Here is a 22434-nt window from a genome sequence, read left to right on the forward strand (position 1 = left end):
CCTGTTGTTACACTGTAATCTAAGTATGTTGTACCCTGGTGGGATAACTTCATCATTTTTAGTTTCTGGTTTTAGCCAGGTTTCTGTAAGACATAGCACATTAGGTGAGTAGGTAGCTAAAAGGACATGAAGATTATGGACCTTGTTGTTAATACTCCTGATGTTTAGGTGACAGGTCAGGAGAGAGTTAGGGGACCTTGAATTTGACCATATGTTGAAGGTGGTAGTGGGCTGGGAGCTTGTGGAAAGGGTTGGTCCAGGGTTTGGGTGGATGTCCCCATCCCTCATCAGAGTAAATTGTACAGTGATTATTAGTTTTCAGCATTTTACTTATTATTTTATGATACTATCTAGTTTTGGGGAGATAAACCATGGTCTAGTTAGTTGATTGTTGTTAAAAGTGGAGAGGATAGGTTTGTAGTGAGCTAGGGGTTGGTCTGATTCACTCAAGGTGGGAGCAGTGATGGTATGAGATATGGGGTGGTGAAAGCCAAGATAGGGTTGGTTTTCATAAATGGTGAGGAGATATAGCCCAGGCAATATGACTGAGAGGAACATAATTGGTCTCACCTTGATAGTAGTGGTACTTGGTAAGGAATGTGGGTGGAGAATTAAGAGGGTTGTTGGCAGGAAGGGGTGGTGTATGGGGGTGGTGTATGGAGGTGTGGGTTATCTGTAATAGGTTGTAAGAGGGAGGAGTGGTTTACTGGGCTTAAATGTAGCACTAGTGGGGGCGGGTGGAATTTGGGGGCAGGATGGGGCGCTGAGCAAGCCCAAGTGAAGGGAGAGCAAGCGGAGCAGGGCTATACTAAGCTACAAGGATTTCCAGGGTCTGTGAGTATGCAGGCTTAAAGAATACAACTTCACAGAGATTTTACTCAGTTCTTTTTAAAGTGAGCTGCAATTTACCCAATTTTACTCAATTATTTTGAAAGTGAGCTGTGTTTTACTCAATATTGTATTAAACACAGTTTGTAGTTTAGCCAGACAATGTATTGACTGTTGGGAGTAAGCAAGCTTTTAACCTGAATTTTGAACAGATATTTGTTATTTCTTTAGCAACTGTGAGATGAAGTAAGCAGGGGGGATGTGTTCTACAGGCTGCTTGATCTGTAGAATATGTTTTATTACTTATTACAGCAGCCTGACTAGGGAGTCTAAGACTGTTAAGCTATCTTTTACTATGGACCCTATGCTAGCTGTAGACCCAGTTCAGCCAAGCAATCTGTTAGCACAACAGTTACACTTAAGATATAGACCTTGCAGTCTAGTGAGGGACAGTGCAGGAATGCTTTTCTTTTAGTTTTCAGGATGATAGTTTCTTTTCAGCACCGATTGAGCCATTCGAGGTAAGGATAGGTGGGGTAGAAAGACCTTGCAGTCCTTCTTATTAGTGAGGGACAGTGCAGAAATGCTTTTCTTTTAGTTTTCAGGATGATAGTTTCTTTTCAGCACAGATTGAGCTGTTCAAGGTAAGGACAGGTGAGGTGGAAAGAACGTTTGTGTAGAAAAACAGCCAACTGGGTCCTTAGGCACTAGGGGAAAAGCATATCTGCTTCCCAAAGACAACAGATGAGAGAATCATGCAGTTAGACTACTTCATTGCAGGTCTTCCTGAGATCCAGGGAGCCATACTTTGCCATCACGTTACAGACTAGCAGATTAAAATAGCAAAGCAAAAGTGCATAATTACATAACTGGGCAGTTAATAAAGCTATATTCAACAGCTGCATCTGAGCTTAAAATACATGGAGGCTATTAAATGTAAATTTTGCAAGAGTTCACTTTACATGTCCATTAGCTATGCATCATTGTGCTTGTTACCGTGATGTGTATGATCAATGCTGACATGTTTGGGTAGGGCATTGTGCACTGGCAGAAATTAGCAAACAGTGACAATAAATACCTTCATTAACATAGCTGCCATGCTAAGTGGCTTATGTTTGTGGCATTTTATGCACCATTTCTTGGAACCATGCAGCTCTGGAACAACAGAATTTCAGTAAAGATTATGTGATTTTGAAAATTCATATAGTAAAAGATGGAGTCTGATTTGGCAGACTACCTTAGCATTAGCAAGACATTCTGATGTGTATATCAATTGTAGCAAGACAGACATCATGATGAATGTGTAACTCAAAACTTATGAGACTGGTATGGCAATGGACCATTTTCCTGTGGCTGTGGGGAGTGCTAGCTGTGAACTTTGAAACCTTTAGTGCACAACATGTTCAATCATCTATGTAATGCCCTACATAGCCTGAGTGTGATAACATATACATCATTTTATTCTGGTTTGTCTATGTCTTGACCCATAGGAGTAAACCAGATACCATTTCTTAGTACTTCAATGTAATGCACCTGCCAGTTCTCAGCTGTGGTAATACTACTATATTTTCCTCCCCAGACTCAGCATCCTGCTTTTCTGTTACTACTTTGATTGGTTTGTAAAGCCATGCCACAATATTCGCTTCCTAGTCCATCTATTTGCACAGTGCCATATTATACAGTATAACAAGCGCAAGAAAAACATTCCTGCAGACATCTAGACTGTATTTCAGTGCCCATCCATTGGAGTATAGGTTTTGGAAGTAACCTTTCAGTAGTCCAAGTACACGCTTCACTATATTTTATGTTTCTTTATGGGCTCTATTATTATTTATTTATATCATGGTTTGAGAATCTTGTATGGGGATCATCAACTGGGTGTTCCAGGACATATGTGTTGTTCCTATTAAAGAACAGTGACATATTTTATGTTGTCTGCTGTCTACCTGTATGGTACTTATGTGTGCACTCATGTCTTTCTAGCAAGTATGTACATCTACCAGCTAGATGGTTCTGTGCAAAACCTTATGTAGAAATATTCCGTATGGTTTGAATCATGTGATATGCCAGCCTGAGTTACAAATGCAGTACAAACAATTCTTTGAGCATTACAGGCTAAAGTACAGTTCAGGGACTGTAAGACCTTCCTGTTGAGGTATCACAGAACATGTGGGAAAGTGGGGCTTTGATGGCAAAATATGGCTCCCTGGATCTCAGGAAGACTTGCAATGAAGTACTCTGACTACATGATTCTGTCATCTGTTGTCTTTGGGAAGCAGATATGTTCTTCAACATACAATGACATAATGCTAAGGAATTGATTGCAATCTCAGTATGCCTCACCTATAGAATGTAGAAAGGTCCCTGAAGATAAGGTGGTTAAGGTCTACATATAGCTTGGTAGCTACAGCAGTGAGCATAGCATGCATCGTCATGATTCATCTTATGGATAACACAGTTTGACTATTTCCCATATAGTTTCCCATTCCCTTCATATAAATGTTTCATATTAAAAATAGACAAACATGTAGTTACAACATCAAGGCTTTAATAATAAAACTTTCAGATAAAATCCTTCATCAGTACAAAATGTTGAAACCAAGCACACTGTTAAATACGAATCGTAAAACATCACATGATAAACACACAGCCAATAGAAACTAAGAATTAATTATCCAACCAAAACATAATTTTAAACACATTTGTTTAAATTTCAAAATAGGTTTAAAAGAAACCATTTTATTTATACCAGGGGAGTGGTCAGCATTTAAGCATAAAATCCACTCATATTCTCTTGTTTCTAATTTATTATTTAAAACACCACCCCTTATATTCTTCAAAACCACATAAAAAACTCTAAAAGAAAAAACATGGGTATTTCCATATTCCCTAAGATGTTGTGCTAATGCATTAGTCATAATGCCCCTACATATCTCAGATTTATGTTCTGCCATCCTTTCCCTCAACCTGAAAGTTGATTTTCCTACATAAAAAGCAGGGCAAACGTTACAGGTAGCTAAATAAATGATATTACTAGTATTGCAATTGGCATAACAGCTTACATTATATACTTTACTTGTGACAGGATGCACAAATTGTCAGTTCCTATTAATATTTATACAATTTGAACAATCATAGCAAGAGAAAGTCCCTTGCTTAGTTGATACAGATTTTGTTCATGGAAAAGTCCTTATAACAAATTAATTTACCTTTTCAAATTTGGGCAAGTTTCATAAGAAAAACCAGGAGTCTGGTTAATATAATGGTTCAATTCAGGCAACAACAACAAAATGCACCAATTACTTCCTCTTATTGCCTCTATGTGACTACTAAAATGACTATAGGTAGTAAAATAAAACAACTTATTGTTCTTATTATTTTTATTTCTAGAAGTAACTTGCTGAGGGACTGTAGACCCAAAATATGATCACAGGGAATTATTCCTTTCATTCCTCACACTCTGATAAATATTTTCTAAAGAGGCTTTATCATAGCCCCTGTCTATAAATTCCTTCATCATTTCCTTTATTTGGATGGTAAACAATCCATTGTCAGTATTCAACTGACAAACTCTACTGAATTGTGCTTTAATAATGCTGTTAAATACAAACTGTGCATGCATATTTCCTTTATGAAGATATGTTCTTCCTATGTGAAGGTTTCTTATATACTGTCGCATTCAACACCTTATCGTTGAAAAAACTTCAACAAGGAAGTTTAACCTTTCCTTTAAAAAAGCATGTTTAAATTTCATAAAATTGGTGGAACCATTTATATATTCAACAAATTGCAAAAGCTCAGTCTCATTTCCATCCCAAATGAAAAAGACATCATCCATGAATCTACAAAAAAACAAAATTTTGGACGTATATACAGAGTCAGAAATATGTACACATCATTATGCAGGCATTAGCATGTGCTGCATGCTTCGCCATTTTGAACCTTGTGTGACCCTTATAGCATTATCTTAGAGTCTTCCATATGTTGCACGTGACCGCTGCCCACACTAATTAACTATATGACTATAACTACAGTTCATTATACCAAATACTAGGTGCAGAATACTAGGCATACTCTATAGGATATAAAACAGACATTTAAGTTTAGCTCAAAGCCTTATCCAAGACTGGTTTGCTTTATTTGCTAGAAGTTGTTTCAAATGTAAAAGTTGAGGGTTTAGTGTATTAAATGATAATGCAATATATGCAATGAGACATCTAACGTCATTTTAGAAGCTTCAGCAAAATTCCTTGACAAGCACTTGTCGAATTGATTGTTTTGACCTGAGGGAGGTGTGGCTGGTGTTAGCAGCATTATATGCAGCACAGGTGCATGATTTCTGTCATTTTCATCCCAAACATTCTTGCATATGCCGTAAGAAATGAAGAACAATCTGAAGGAATGAGCTCATTAGGTCATTGTCTAATGTAAGAAAACCCCATTCCAAACGTTAATTCACGTAGCATTTATATAACTAGCAGCTAAGATGGACTTAACTGGCTGTCTGTGTACCATACAGAACCAAAAGAACCCTAAAATCATGTGATAATAATTCTGGAAAGAGTAGCACTATCTCTCTTCAAATGGCTGTGCATTGTGAAACATATTAATGTTTTATGTTTTTATAAAGACTTTAAATACACAGAGTGTTAAAATGTGAAATAAATGACACACTTGACAACCTTAGAATAGATCATCAGGTTGTAAGCATCCTGATAATTATGGTTTGGAGGCTATGTCCTCAAACCCTAGATCTAGTAAGAATGCAAGGTTATTTAAATGTTCAGTTCGTAACAAAGTCAGGGGGAGAGAATCCCAAAGACAGGCCACTCTAATAAGAAAAAAAAAAAAAAAACAAGAATATTGTACTCTTAATAATAATCACATAACTATTATTCCTAGTTAGGAAGGAATGAAAAGTCATTTTCATCCAGAGGTAGTCATAGCAACTGTCATTGATATATTTATAAATGAGAATTAGGACACCCCTTAGTAAACTTTAATATACCAAGTGAAGTTTCAAACAGACTAGCTGTTCAGAATAAGGCTTAATTTGAACAAAGAGCGCTCCATTGTAAAATCCCTATATAATAAAAACAAAAGGTTGTACAACTCTCAATTTGTGGATGAATTAATGATCTAAAAGAAGTCCACATAGCATCTTTACGAATGTAAAAGCCTTTCCTGACAACCATTGTGTATTATCACTGAAAACATCTGCTAACAGCAGTAATTCCAAGGCCCTTAACATAGTTCATACTGGGTGAATGTCGATTGTCCACTGAATAAGGATATTCCTGGTTACTGGGGCCTAGTTGTACTACATTATACATCTTCATATTGAATGTGAATTGGTTAGCAATTGCCTTGAAAACTGAAAAGGCCATAGGAATTTGAAGAATCCATCAATCACTCCAACTTGTGCCAAATTTGGTATCATCAGTAAACTTAGCCACACATATATGATCTACTATTGGAAAAGTATACATATATATGTATTAAAAAGGAGTTGTTACAGATCCTTGAAGTACCTCATTGTTGACTTATATAGAAGATAAAAATTGAAACTGTTAACATCATTCTGCAAGGATGGTTATGAGTCAATTATTAATCCTGCTAACAGTAAAGCTGCTGACATCCAGACCTGAGAGTGTCTACAAACATTTTATGTGATATGGTATCAAATGCTTTAGCCAAGCCAGGAGATGATATTCCCATGTCTGCCAGTGCCAATAGCCTTAGCCACATTATTATAAAAGTTAAAACATTTGTTTATACGTGAACATCTTGAAGAAAATCATGTTGGTTTATAACTTAAACTCAAAATAGTTGGCTCAAAACATTTGCCAGTATTGCTTGTATGATTAGTTGGTCTATGCTTGTTTGTCATAATTTATTTATTTAACATCCGGGAAAGTCTGACATAGAATGAAACCAATTTTCAACAGAGGCCCAGGGAGAAACACTCCAGACACATGTCTTTGTGACATGGGAGGAAACTGGAGCACCCAGAAGAAACCCACATGAACGCAGGGATGACATGCAGACCCCACACATAAGGCACTCCAGCCAAGAATCAAACCAGAGAACTTCTTGCTGTGAGGCAACAATACTACTGCTGCACCACTGCACCGTCCATTAGTTTTGACGCTATTAATGGCTGGAACCACAAATGCCAAATTCCACATACTCTGCCAAAAATAATAATAATAACAGTAATAATAGAAAGTTTTATTGCTAAACAAAGGTAAGACACCGGAATATAAATCTTCTGTCCTTATCATAGAGAAGCGGGCCCAGCTGAAGAGTCACTTTTAATCTTACTAAAGGCCTACAGGACCCATTATTCAGATAAACTTGGTCAGATATGGTGAGCTTGGATGTCAAAGAGCTATCAGTGATGTTACTTGACTCATGAAAGATGCTGCTTATGAAAACATTTTGCAAGTCTTTCTTTCTTATGTTATTAAAACATTTTAGCTTCAAAATGGCTAATATTTTATTCAATTTGCTGTTACACAGACGCATTCAGCCAAAATACATTTAATAATCATTTATTAAAACATACATAACACCATCCATGCATCCATGTGGAACAGATAACTGCACCTGAAGATTTAATATGTAGAACATGGTACACCAAACAAAACAACCACTGAAACTAGTTAAGGTACTAAAAATGTAGCGCAACATCTGCATTCATGAAAAGTCATGGAAGCCAGAGACATAAAACTATATCCATGTCCTTCTTGCACAACAGCCTGAGTTAGTAGTCCTTGCCCTATGATGCAGATAGATCAAGCCATGACTGTGACTCACAGTGGCTTTTGGTTAGTGGCATGGGCACAAGAGGGGTGTGCATAGGAATATGGGAGTGAGTGACTGATACTGATATAACCATCATGAGGGGAGGGAATGGGGTCTGATTAGCCACTTGCATGACAACTAGTGGAACCAATGATAGTTTCACCTGTGGGTATGATCTAATTCAGCCCATATTGCTTGTGGTGTGCATTTTCACCAAACAATCAGCTTTATATGACATGCAACTTGGTAGCTGCATTGATCAGTCAAGGGAGGGGGTAAGCTGTTTTTTGTGAACTTAAAGCTGGCTCAGTTTTTGCTACCTAGCTCTAACCAAATGATAAAATAATGGACTTATTATGTTTCCAGGGCAGGAGTGCATGGACTGTATGATTCTTACTTAGCCCAGGGATGCCTGACCCTCAACTCATTTGGAATGGATGGGATGATATAATATTCAACTGGCAAGACCAGTGAATCCAGAAAATAAACCATATTAACATTCAAAATACCATTGTAAGCACAACAGATACTAAACAGTTGTGTTTGCCTCACAAGCAATTCTTGATACCCTGAATAATTAAACAGATCAGCTTATTATGTGAGTTGCCTCAGCCTACAACAAGTAATAATGCCTTGTCGCTGGTGGTTTACATCAACAGATTCCCCATTTTTCCTATAACCATGAAAATTAAATGCATAGTTATTAAGCTTTGTTTCTGCACCTTATTAGCATAGTATAACTTTTGTTTCTACATATCATATCAGACACCATCAATAGTATATTTTAAGGCCTTTTCTAAGAGCTCTTATATTTCCACAAATCAAACAGTGCATCAAACACTATTATCAGAGATTTGAACTTGCTTCAGCAAATAAACTCATAGTGGAGGGACAAATTTGTCACACAATGACTACCCAATTCTCTGGAAAAAAAACTCCACTCAAGATCAAACAATGTGACACACTATCTTCCTTTAGAAAGGAATTGGGCAATTGGATTGGAATTCTCAAGTTTACCGCCTGCATAACTGCCCTATCGTTCCTTGAAAAAGTGAAGTAAGGTGTAAGAGTGGGTACTGGCAAGACATAAATGGCCACATCACACATTTGCCTTACATTTTCTATTATTTCTGCAATTTCTATGATCATGATGAATATAATAGAATCCCAATATCTGGCTCATGGTCTGTCATACCTTGCCAGGTATGTGTTCTGTACACTTCTGTTCTGCTACAACTATCATAAAATTCTAGTACTTGTACCTGCAGGATATAATCTGGATTGTCCTACATCTGCCATGAATTTTACCTCATAAGCATTTTTAGTTTCTTGTAAAAAATGCTGAATTATTATTTAGACAGAATCTTTCAAGCCATATTTCTCCCCAACCTGTAATGATCCAAAATGCATTGCTCACTGAAGACCAACTATGATTCAGTAATAAGTCAAACAATCTGAATTTCCCTTATGCCATAAAATATATATTGCCTGCTGTGTACTTGCGTTCCACTTATACAGCTTGCAAGAGTAATGCAGGTTGCATTTTCTTTACGCTCTCACATGGCGAGCATCTCACCTTTATGTTTTTATTGTTTGATACTCGCATACCTTTATTTGCCTAAATAACTCTAAGATTTTGAATTATGCAGTACGCCTACCTACTCCATTGTCAGATAATTAAGAACCATAGCCAGAATAGCATCATTTACACATTTATGAATGTACCTATCTAAGAGTTACTTGATGTCTTTGTGTGCAATCTTAATAAAAGTATTACTATAATGTAGGCTATCGATGTGACCATATCCTAACAGATTACCAGCACAGAGCTCAAACAATAGTAAGTAAAATACCACCTAAATGTAGGACTTTTAGATGTTCATTTGGGGTTTCATTGAAAATGGCTTTGCTTTTGGCACTCTGTATATATCTTACTATTATTCTGCTTCTAAATTATTCAGATATCAGTGCTGACTTTATTACAGTTCATTACTTTTCTGAGACTACAGGTTAGTAGGATGTAATTTATCTAATCATGTATGTAGAATTAATTATTAGACTGTTCAGCTTTTGCTGATTTCAGCATGCAGGAAAGTCATGGGACACAGCCTTCAGCTGAATGTGTAGCACTGAACTGAAAGAGGATAAATGATAATGATGTTTTTTAAAATTAGGTTGCTGTCTTAATAACTAGTGGTGTAGCATTAAAGCTGACAAAGCCATTTCCTTTATTACAACTTTAATGTCAAAACTGCAATGAACAATACATATGTCTCAGCTAAAAAACAATTCAATGTATTTCACAAGATGCCTCTGCAAGCTGGTAAAATTAAAATGCCTTTATTATGTCAATTATAATGGAGTATGTATGATACTTTTCAGTGTAGCTTTCACTGAGAGGTTATCTAGGCAGCAGTTTGTTTCAAATTCAAATTTGGCTTTTGTACAACCGTAGGAGCTTTAATTTCAATTTAACAAAATTTACATATTGTAAAATGTAAAATTCACATCAACAGTAATTAATCTCCACTGTCTTTAACAAAGGATCTGATGCAGTATGACCGCTTTTAGATTCAAAAATTTCATATAAGGTTTTCATGACTACAAACACGTAACGTTAGTGTCACTATTTAACGTTTGCTTTATTTCCTACCCTTGAAGATAAAATGAACCAGAAAGTGAATTCATTACTGAAAAAATAAATACTACATAATACTACAGAGTAGGCAAAACACATCAGTTAAGAAAGTAGAGAAAGAGCAAGTAATATGTAATGGCAACATGTTAAAATCACGTTACATATTTTTACAAGGGAACCTAGTCAGTATGCAATGTTTTATTCTCAACTTAAATAGTTATGTTTTCCAGAATGTAAATGCATTTCAGTCAGTTATAACTGGGTTTGTTAGTTTGTATATATAACCTTAATTATCTTTGAGTTTAAGACTGCTGAGGTATCTGGCAATCTAATCAATGAATAAAGATATGTATACACATATATAGCTAGGTAAATAGATGGATATAAATAACTAGGAAAGAGAAAGACTGACAGATGGTTTATCTAATGTTTGCATTATGTAACTTTTCAATAACTATTATATGATATTATTTTTAATGTCTGTGTGAAGATGTTTTAAATAACTCATTTTCCATAGTCTCTGGCATTTTGCTTGTTATGACATTCAAGTAATCACCCTATCCTCCACTGAGAGATTTTAGGCACATGCAATCTTACCAACATTGGAGCATTAAAAAATCATGGCATATGCCCTTTAAAATCATAACATCATTGCAGAAGGCCCAGGAAAGGAACACATCCTTATTTCTTATAATAGGTACTCAGATTCCTGACACAACTTTTTGTATGCGTGTATATAGGTATGTGTGTGTGTGTGTGTGTGTGTGTGTGTGTGTGTGTGTGTGTGTGTGTGTGTGTGTGTATATATATATATATATATATATATATATATATATATATATATATATATATATATATATATATATATATCCTTAAACAAACATGTCTTTATAAAGAAACGTAAGTAAATTTGGGAGGAGCAAAGCTATATCTAAGGACAAAAATTATAGCAGTATGCCCAAGTCAAAGTTGTTGAGTGAATCGGTTGATTGAATTTGTACATTATCCATTAAGATTTGAATAATCACTATTGCATGAGTGTTACATTGAAATAATTGCTGCCAAGTCCATGTTATTATTTTTCTTTTTCAGTGATTTAACCAATTTCTTTATGTCAAGAACCTGATTTTTCCCATGTGCATTTCCTGATCTGCATCTTTTTATAGACAATGTTTTTAATGGTTTATTGCCACCTTACCTTACACTTTTGTTGAATAGACTGGAGAATAGTATACTGATCTCTTGGTATGGCAGAATAAAGACAGTATTGCTGCTTAGTGCTCCACATATGAGGAGAACAGATTGTGGAAGTACAGAGTAGTCACAGATCAGCTTACTTTGCTTCTGAGGAGATGTCAGAATTAAATGCAGTCTTAGTGATTCCAAACTAGAAATGCTCATCAGACAAGAACATGGCAGTTACAGCATGATAGCTGTAGAAGTATACATGTTATCTATACTGCGCTGAACATGCAGGTGCCAGGATTTTGGGAAGTGCACATAAAAAATATATATGTATATGTATATATATATATATATATATATATATATATATATATATATATATATATATATATAAAATGTAAAGCTTCAATGGTATGATGGTATTAAATGGTCTGTCAGTCAACACATAACACAAGAGAGAATACATAGGCAGTATAGCCTACTGGCAGACTAGCTAGTGGGGAACTGAGTTAAACAAGTTAGCATGATGTGCAGCAGCCCTCACCGAATATGCACGCTGCTCATCACGCTTAAACATTTGTAAGCACCTTTTCATGGCCAGATGAAGTATTTGTGGCCTTCAAGAGAGGCAGGGAAGATTGAGCACACAATTTAAACAAAACAGCTTGCTTGTAGGCAAACCTATTATGTGAGCATATGCAGAGAAGGCAAGTTGATTGAAAGAATAAGGATGCTTGGGAAGTTAAACACGGAGAATGAGATTAGTGCAGAAATAGGCAACAGGGGAGAATAAACAGAGAAAATTTACCCAGATAATGCAGCTAAATGTACTTGGGGCACAAAGAAACACTGTTAACAGAAATACTTCTGTACTGATGTAGTAATAATTAATCCTGTTCAAAATTCTTGACCCATGCACATAAATAAAATGGGCATGCTGACAAAAGATGTGAGAGGGACACAGAGCAATAATGTAACAAAGGGGAACACGTGATATAAATGAGATGAGATAACAGCAAGGACAGTAGATTCATTAGAGGATATCTGTGTAGACTGCAGTTATTGAATATGGTATGCATATATAGGGAATGTATATGTGCTAACCAACAGTACTGTTCTATTCTCATCTTCATCACATATAAGCAGGAAGAAATGAACATTACAACTGCTGAGCAATGCACATCAGAAAGGGATGTGTTTTGCCATTTGTTTCCATTTGCAACCATAAAAATGGGTGCTTTACCTTTAAACATCTCCTAGACAAGCATGTGTTGTATATTCATGTAGATACTAAACTGTAATAATATCACTTAAAATACACAAGTGGCAACCAAAACACCACAGATCTGGTGACATTTAATTAGTTCAAGTTCTCCATTAGTAAATGGAGTGCCTCTATTACAAGATTATCCCATGCTGCTCAGTAGGAATTACAGCAAACACTGCTGTAACAGCATGTAAACAACATAAACACACAAGAAAGTGTCCTAAACACAGGCCCAATTACAATTTATGATGATCTTGCATCATTCCATACAGTAAGGAATGTTATATAAGCTCTGGTGTCCTATAACACTCTAAAGTGTGAAGAAAAGAATTACAGTAATACATAACTGAATGAAGACATGTAATACAGAGCATTACTATTTGAAAGAAAGGTAATGCCTGTGAGCAATCAGTGAAACTCAACATTTGCATCTTGCCAGACTTGAACGTATGCCAAGACAGAAAGTTGCATACCAACCATTAATGCCACAGAAATAGGCATACTGTGTGAATCATGATGAACACATTTAAAGGGCTTATAGCAGTTTCCCATTGTAATGAATATGGATCCCCTAACTTGGAGAGGGATACCATAAAATGCGGCACACTGGCTGTTTCATAAATACTTTCTTTGCCTAAGCCACTACTGTCTAATGCAGCTATCTGACAGACAAACAGTACCAATATTGGAATATCAATGTTTTTGGCAAAAAAGCCATTTCTTTTGTTTTGTATATACACTGTACCAGAACTGAACGACACTCTATCTGTGTAGATATGTTATGCAACCCATTACTGCCTTCTGTGCAGAGTCTGTATGTCCCCCCGACATTTGGGTGGGTTTCCTCCTGGTGCTCCGGTTTCCTCCCACATTCTGGACATGCATGTGGAGCATTTCTCCACTGGTCTCCACTGAAAATGGGCTCTGTCCCAGTCAGACTTTCCCGGTAAACAAATGTTAAATAAATAAATTACTCCACGCATGTTCCACAGGAGCACTCACATCATGGCACTCACGGAACAGCTGTTTGACTGCAGGAAAATTATAGAATGACTTTGTTTCTTTTTCCAATGCAAAAAATTAATAATAATAACTTGATACAGTGTTGTTTGTGGAATGCCAGTACATTCATATAATGTTTCCCTTTGCTGAAAACGAACAGCAAGCTATGTAAGTTCATTAACTAACAACATGTGCATGAATCACGTGTCACACAGCTGCGCGAGACTCCACCTATGTGAAGTCATTACATGATATGATTGTGTTGGAAACAATTTGTATGAGACTTCGCCCAATGTAATTCTATACATTTGTAACAATGGTGGATGTCCTTCACGGATAACAACATAAGGACACACAATGCTTGCAGTCAGTCATTGCAGGTTTCAAGCACCTGACCATGTTATGAAAGAAGCAACATGATACTGTGGAGAATAAACATGCCACATAACAATTGTTGCTAAAATTGTGAGATATTTGGTTATGTGAGAGTTACAGCACAATGGCATGAAAATTAACAGAACCAAATGATATTGCCAACATCCTGGCAGATAGGTTCAGTGCTAACTTTACCCCCCTCTCACCCCCTAAAGTGCCCATATCTACACAGCAAGAATGCAGAGTCCCTGTAATCACAACTATGCAGGTAAAAGCTGCACTCTCTAAAGCCAAAATCACAGCATCCGTGGGACTGGACAACATCCCAGGCTGCGTTTTACATGAACATCAGAACGAATTGGCTCCCTACCTAAGCACCATGTTCAATCATAGCCTCACGTCAGGCTTTGTGCCCACTGAATGGCACACAGCAACAGTTATTCCACTCCACAAAGGGGGAGCCAGCACTGATCCCAGGAACTATCGCCCTATTAGCCCGACGAGTCTGGTCTGTAAGGCTATGGAACGTTTCGTCATGGAACTCATAAACAAAGACATTGGTAACCTCCAAACTCTGGACCCCACCCACTTCAGGTTTGTGAAAGACAGATCATGCCTCCTGAACCTGATTGACTTCTTTGAGGCAGTCACCAAAGCTGTAGACGAGGGTAAGGTGGTTCACACAGTCTATCTTGACCTCGCCAAGGCTTTTGACACCATCCCCCATTCTGGAATTATAGCTAAACTAGGTATAAATCCCTACATCACAAGATGGGTTGCCAACTGGCTCACTGACAGAACCCACATTGTAAAAGTTGCAGACTCCAAATCTGACTTAAAACCAGTGACAAGTGGAGTACCACAGGGTTCAGTCCTAGGACCTCTCCTGTTTGGTATCTACTTCTCTGAAGTACAGGCTAACACAGAACGCCTTTGGCTAATGAAGTTCACAGATGACTTAAAACTAGGAGCCATAGTCGAGTCCTCAAATGATGTGGACATCCTACAGAAGGACCTCACTGAGACAGATGCCTGGTGTCAGAGCCATGGCCTCAAGCTTAATGTCAAAAAGTGCATTGTCACCCCCTTTGGTAAAAACTCTGTACCCATGAACTATCACATAGGCGGCAGTCTACTTAACGCCGAATGTGTGATAAGAGACCTTGTGACCCAGGTGGACAGTAGTCTCTCCTTTGATAATCACATCGCCACAGTAATCAGGAAATCTTTCTACATGGCACATCTCATCACAAAAGGGTTCTCATCCAGGAAAAAAGAGGTCATCGCTTCCCTCTACTCGACACTCATTAGACCCATTATAGAGTACAACACCCCTTTTGGAATGTACCTCACAAGACATCTGCAGCAGCTGGAAAGGCCACAGAAGTGCCTCATAAAGAGGATTATTGGCCTCAAACAGATGCCCTACACTGACCATCTCAAAAAACTCCAGCTTTACTCCATAGCATATCTGCCTAACATATAAAGCTGTCAAACCCAGAGCTGTTGGATATGCTACACCTAAAGAAATCCCAGTCCCTCCAAGCTGCATGCTCTAGGGACCTAAACCTTGTCACCACAATAAACAAGACATGCTGGAGGGATAGATTCCTGTCCCAGTGACTTCCCATACTCTGGATCAAGCTACCCATCTATGTCAAGCAAAGTTCCTCATTAGCACTCTTCAAGAAAAATCATGATGAGTGGATTGGAAATAGGAAATACACCCTGGGGTCACTTCTGTGGCTCTGCTCGACAGGGGCACAGGAAAATAACGTTCTTGGGTGCCGTAAGCCAGGGAACCTTGTTAGCTAGGCTTACTTAGGCCCTTGGGACGGTAGCCTAGTATCTACCTATGAACCCATTTGAAGCCATGACATCATGTTATTGCTGCAAGGGATATGTGAGCCTCAAATTTCTTTAAAATACTGTTGCTATATGTCTGTTTGTCAGACAACATTGCCTGATGCTAGGTATATCAAAACCTATGTCATGCGTAATGCAGTTGTCACTGTGACAGTAGAACTGCAATCATGCACAATGTGTGGATAATCACAGATTAGAGCACATGCCTTACTAAGGCAACAACATTCAGAACACGGTCTCATTTCCTCACACCACAGGAAAAGTCTTAGTAGTTCTCTTAGGAAAGACAAATTTCATCAAATGACATTGTCACTATCAAATAAAACATTTCTCTGTGAAAAATGTGCAGAAATTCTTGCAATAAGATTCCCCAGCTATACATGCCCATAGCAGATAGCTGAGTAATTTATAGTCATAATGGCACAACTGATTCTAAGCAGTAGTGGCTGGATTTGAACTGATTACCTTGGATCATAAGGTGCAGAACATTGCCTGAATCATGAGTACCACATGAGATGTGTTTTATAATTGTGACAGTGCATATTTGAATGGCTGACATCACCATTGTTTAATACAGTACTTTTTCTGCAAAAAGGAAAGAAGGTAGTTGAAGAGCACAGTAACACTACACATCCTAAATGCTTTAGAAGGCTTCTCTACACAGCATGGCAGATGAGCACAAACTCACATTAGTCAGTCATTGCTGGATTCAAACCACCTAATTATTTAGTTACAAGGTATAGAGAGCACAGTACCTATAGTCAGCACCACAGGATAAGTCATACTACAGCTGTGAGGTAGCTGATTTTTGAATGCATGATGTAACTATTTTGTTTTGTCTGGGGTTATTAAAAATTGATAGGATAGCCTATGCCAGTGAAAATAAGTCTCCTAAGTGGAAATTTTAAGTTTACATAAGGAGTGTTGTCATAGAGCCTGTTGTATATAACATTACATGCAGTCATACTCTATAAACAATGTTGGATTTGAACCCACTACCTATTCTTATTAACTGGAGGTGCCACAAGAGAAGTCTAGAGTTAGAGTGTGCACTTATGAAAGGATGACATCATTAGTGTGTTGAAGAGAAGATATATGTGGTAAAAGTGGGACAAAGGAATGGGGGAGTCCTCCCCCATTTTAAATTCTTCCCCTGACTGAATCTAGTTTTAGCATGTCTGTTGAGAAAATTATATGAACTTGACATTTAAGCCAGACACACAAGTTCACTACTGTGAATTATGAACCGCCTACCAATCTAGTCTAAAGAACACATTATTAATCATAAGCACCACAAGAGAAGTCTGACTTTTACAGTGAGAAAATGCACTTATAAAAGGATGACATCATCTGTGTGTTGCAGAGATGTTTATCACAAAAGTGGGATAAGGGATTCCTCTACCAGTTTAAATTCTTCCCGTGTGGGGAAGTAGATACAACATGTTTTTTGAGGAAGTTATAATGTACCTGACATGTAAGCCATACACACATGCTCACTGTAGTGAAACTTGCACCTCCTACCTATCTAGTTACACAATCTAGAGAACACAGTATTAACTGCAAGCACATCAGAGAAGGCTGACTCTTAAGGGAAATAGTACACTTTTGATTGTATAATCTCATCCATGTGTTGCATAGGAGATATTTCTGTTAAAAATAATATAAAGTGCATAGGGAGCCGTGTCCTAAGTTAAAGCTTTCTCCTAAGTGAAAGTGGTCACTGCACATCTGCTTGTTGAATATTTACTTACCTGACACTAGAAACCACACACACATGTACACCACTGTCAGATATGAACCATCATCCTAACTAGTTACACAATCTACAGAACACAGTATGAATTGTAAGCACCCCAGTAGAAGTTTGACTTTAAAGATGACATTTGTGAGTATTAAAACTTCACTGTTCAGAACATCAGCTACTGTGCATCACAGGTTTTTGGACAAATGATGTGTGTGGACAGGTAAACGTAATAGCACTGTGCTTGTCCCATGTAATTACATACCTCTCTGATAGCATCTATATACTGTCATTCATGTACATTGTGTTACTGTGAGTGACATGTACCTTTTTCACAGTATGGGGTGTCAATGGCAATCTCAATTGTAAAAGAGTCAATTGTCAAGCAAGCATTTATAACAGTTCATCCTAGGATTATTGCATGCAAATAGTAACAATTTATTGTGTCACTGTCAGTTGTGTTGGCTCATGCTTGCACAATGTGCATTGACAATTCAAACAAATACTTCCTAATCATGATGGCACACAATGAATAACAGTGATAGATTATGTGTGGAAAGGCTACATACCACTGTAACAAAGTTGCAAGTGTAACCTTTAGAGTGCAGACATACATTAACAGACTGAAATAAATGGGTCAACATCACATTGAAATCCAGATACCTTGCTTTCAAAATTCCATTAAAACATATAGAAGTTGTACAACCTTCCCATCTAATTTTTGCACACACCACTGGCAAACTCGTTTGTGGCTGATGGCAAAGTAGTAGTGCATGTGTAACCATATCTACAGATGTTGAACGTATAATGAGAATTCGCAGGAATGTATGGTGATCTGTGCCAACCTTCCCACAAATAAGTAGTGTACACAAACAGTCATGTCTGAATCTGATAGAGTGCAGAACATATATGTGTTTTGGTCATGTTTCAGGTGTCATGATTTACACATTTGTCATGACATTTTCAGTGTTTCATAGGTTCATAGGTGTGTACTAGGTTAATGGCCCTGGGGCCTTTACAAGCCTAACCCATAGAAGTGCCCTGGCATTGTGCGGCCTGTCATTAGTTCCCAGTACCTCTATCAAGTAGAGCCAGTGGAGTGATGGCCGGGGTGAACTTTCTATTTCCCATCTACTCATGAAGATTTCTCTTGAAGAGGGCCAGTGAGGTGCTCTGCTTGATATGTATGGGAAGTCTATTCCAGAGCATGGGCAGTCTCTGGGTTATGAACCTGCCCCTTCAGCATGATCTGTTGATTGTGGTAATGAGGTTGAGGTCCCTGTGGTGTGGTGTGGAGGGATTGGGATTTCTTTAGATGTTGCATTTCTAACAGAGCTGGGTTAGACATGGCTTTAAAAGTCAAGCAGAGATCACCTCTTAGTAGATGATATGAGACAGAGAATAGCTGGAGTTTCTTGAGTCTGTCCATGTAGGACATATGTTTAAGGCCTAGGATCCTCTTCATGAGGTACTTTTGTGGCCTCTCCAGCTGCTGCAGGTGTCTAGTTAGGTACATACCAAATGGGGCATTATACTCTATGATTGGTCTAATGAGGGAAGGATAGAGAGTAATGATGACCTCTTTCTTCCTGGATGCAAAACCCTTGGTAATAAGATGTTCCACATAGAAGGACTTTCTGACCACAGTGGCAATGTGGTGGTCAAAGGAGAGGTTGCTGTCAACCTGTGTCCGCAGATCTCTTATGATGCCTTCAGTGTTCAGTGGGCTCCCATCGATGTCGGAATTAGTGGGAAATGAGTTTTTCCCAAAGGGGATGACGACACATTTTTTGGCATTAAGCTTAATGCCATGGTTTTGACACCAGTCATTGGTCTCAGTGAGGCCTTTCTGTAGGATTTCTGCATCACTTGGGGGGTTAATAATGGATCCTAGCTTGAAGTCGTCTGCGAATTTGGTCAGCCAGAGTCCATCTGTGTTGGCCAGGCCTGGACTTCTGAGAAGTAGATGCCAAACAGGAGAGGACCCAGGACCAATCCCTGTGGGACTCCACTCATGACTTGTCAGCAGTCTGACTTGGAGTCTGCTATTTTCACACTGTGTGTTCTATCTGTGAGCCAATTTTCAACCCACCTAACGATATAGGGGTTGATGCCTAGTTTGGTGAGTTTATCTATAATTCTTGAGTAAGGAATGGTATCAAAGGCCTTGGCCAGATCGAGGTAGGCTGTATGAACTGGCTTACCTACATCCACTGCTCTGGCGACTGACTCAAAAAAGTCAAACAGGTTGAGCAGGCATGATCACAAAACCAAATTGCGTGGGATCTAGAGTTTGGAGATTCCCTATATCCTTGTTAATTAGGTTCATGATGATGTGCTCCATAGCCTTACATATCAGTCTTGTCAGGCTAATGGGGCAATAATTTCCAGGGTCTGTAGTTGCTCCTCCTATATGGAGAGGAATGACTGTAGCAGTGTGCCATTCAGTAGGGAGAAAGCCTGAGGTGTGGCTGTGAGTGAACACAGCACACAGATATTGTACCAGTTCACTTTCTAATTCATGTAGAACACAGCATGGGATATTGTTGGGTCCCATGGAAGCTATATTCTTGGCCTTAGACATTGCAGCTTTAACCTGTCCTCCAGTATGCATTCTTCCGGTATCGAGATTGGTCCTTTGTGGGGGTAAAGTTGGCACTGAATTTGTCAGCCTGTATGTTGGCAATATCTGTTGGCTCAGTATACCATTGTGCAGTAACTCAGAGCAAATCTAGGTATTGCCATGGGGATTCTTGATATAACTAAAGAAGGCTTTGTGGTTGTTTTTAGTGTCTGCCGCAATTCTGCCTTCATAGCTGGCTTTGATGAGGGATCTCAACTTTTTGTTGAGGCTAATAAGGGAATTTTTCCAGTCTTGGGACGTCACCTTTTTCTGCAACAGTTTCTTCCTCATGTTGTAGAGTTTATTAATGGCAGGGGACCACCAGCCTGGCTTCCTTTTTTTGGAGGAGAGCGTCTTGGTTCTGTTGGCTATGGCTAGATACATGCATTTATGTACATGTTCGTACAGTGCATTGGTGTATGATCTGGCAGTCATGCATCTATTTTCTATTGGCATGGGTGCTGTGAAGTTAGCCACCTTTGTTTTTAGGAGTCCAATGTCAGTTTTGGAAAAGTTTTTCATGGTGGATACCTTTGTGGGGGGTGTGGGTGAGATGTGGATTTCCATGGTGGTTAGTTTGTGGTCAGATCTAACCAGGGAGAAATTGACTATTTGTGTAGAGCAATGGTTGCCCATGTTAGTAATCCGAGGTCAAGGATGTTGCTTCCTCTAGTTGGGGTAAGAATGAGCTGGTCCAGGGCACTGGAATTGATGAATTCCAGGAAGCGTTGGGCCAGTGCATTGGTGCTTGAGTAGTTTTCCCAGTTGATGGAGGAGTAGTTGAAGTCTCCTAGTATGAGAGTGTTGGGTTGGACCTTGCTAGATTCCAGGGTGTTTAGGAACATGGAGTGAGAGTCTAGGGACATGGTTGGGGACTTATAGCAGGCTATGACCTGGATTGCGGTCTCACCCAATGTTAGTTGTACCTGAAGTATCTCAGATGCATTATGCTGGGCTACTAGTCTGGAGGTGTGCATATCCTTTATGAATATGGAGACACCACCTCCTTTGGAGCTTCGGTCCATGTTTCGGGGCCTAAAGGTGTGGAATGAGTTATAGCCTGGTAGCGCATGGAGTGATTTCTGCCACTTTAAACCAGATCTCCATTACAGCACAAATGTTGATGTTCTCCATTTTAAGGAGTGCTTCAAGTGAGTGCATCTTGAGATTTAAACTTCTAGCATTAAGCAGCATGACCCTCAGATTGCATTTATTTATAGCTGTTACAGTGGTAATCTGGTCTTTGGAACACTGCCTAAAAAGGCACTATAGGGGTGGCAAGACCCTTAGTCAATTCCTGGAAACCCAGGGGTGACAGATGCAGGCCATCTCTGGCAAAGCATTGAGGTATGTCAGTCATGTCCTCCCAAACAGACAGATACTGGATCCCCCTAGAATGATACCAGAAACTTAGCCAATTGTTGAAGTCAATTATTTTTTGTTTGTACTGCTTGTATCAGTCTGTATCATTCGGTATCATTCAATCATTATATGCATGATACAGGTTAATTATGAAACATATGAGGGACCAAGCATGTTACTGCTGGTGAAAATATGGCTTATGGAAACAGTTTTTAATCAAGAAGGTTTATTTGGTGTCACAGAAGGGGAAGGAAGAAATAGACATTTGGTGACAGGAATAAAAATACAGACATACTAAGACATTAGTTTATGATTAATTTCTGTACATATTTGTGTTGTGTTACTCTTCAGTTTCCCATCATAATTACTCAGGCATGATCTGTATAAGACATTGTTCCCAAGGGGGAGTTAGCACATTGATAAAGAGTAGGATAATGGAGTGTTCATAAAATGTTTAGCCAATACTTAGACACAAAGGAGTCATACAATACATTCAAGAACACTTTGGCATATATCGGGATTTGAATGTATGCTGCACAATACATTCAACAGCATAATAAATATGAAACAGTACAAAATGATGATACAGAAGTGGGAACAGGCAGAGACATGGAGACAGGGACAGAAACTGACAATGTATGTTATGTTTTTTCTGGCCCACTTTTTTTTTAATCTTTGTGGTATGCTACTGCTATGTCTTTTTCAAGATAAGTAATTTGTCCTACTATGCACAATCAAGT

Source organism: Protopterus annectens, chromosome 3.part0 (genome assembly GCF_019279795.1).
Source record: "Protopterus annectens isolate FY-2018-M chromosome 3.part0, PAN1.0, whole genome shotgun sequence".
Classification (NCBI taxonomy): domain Eukaryota; kingdom Metazoa; phylum Chordata; order Ceratodontiformes; family Protopteridae; genus Protopterus; species Protopterus annectens.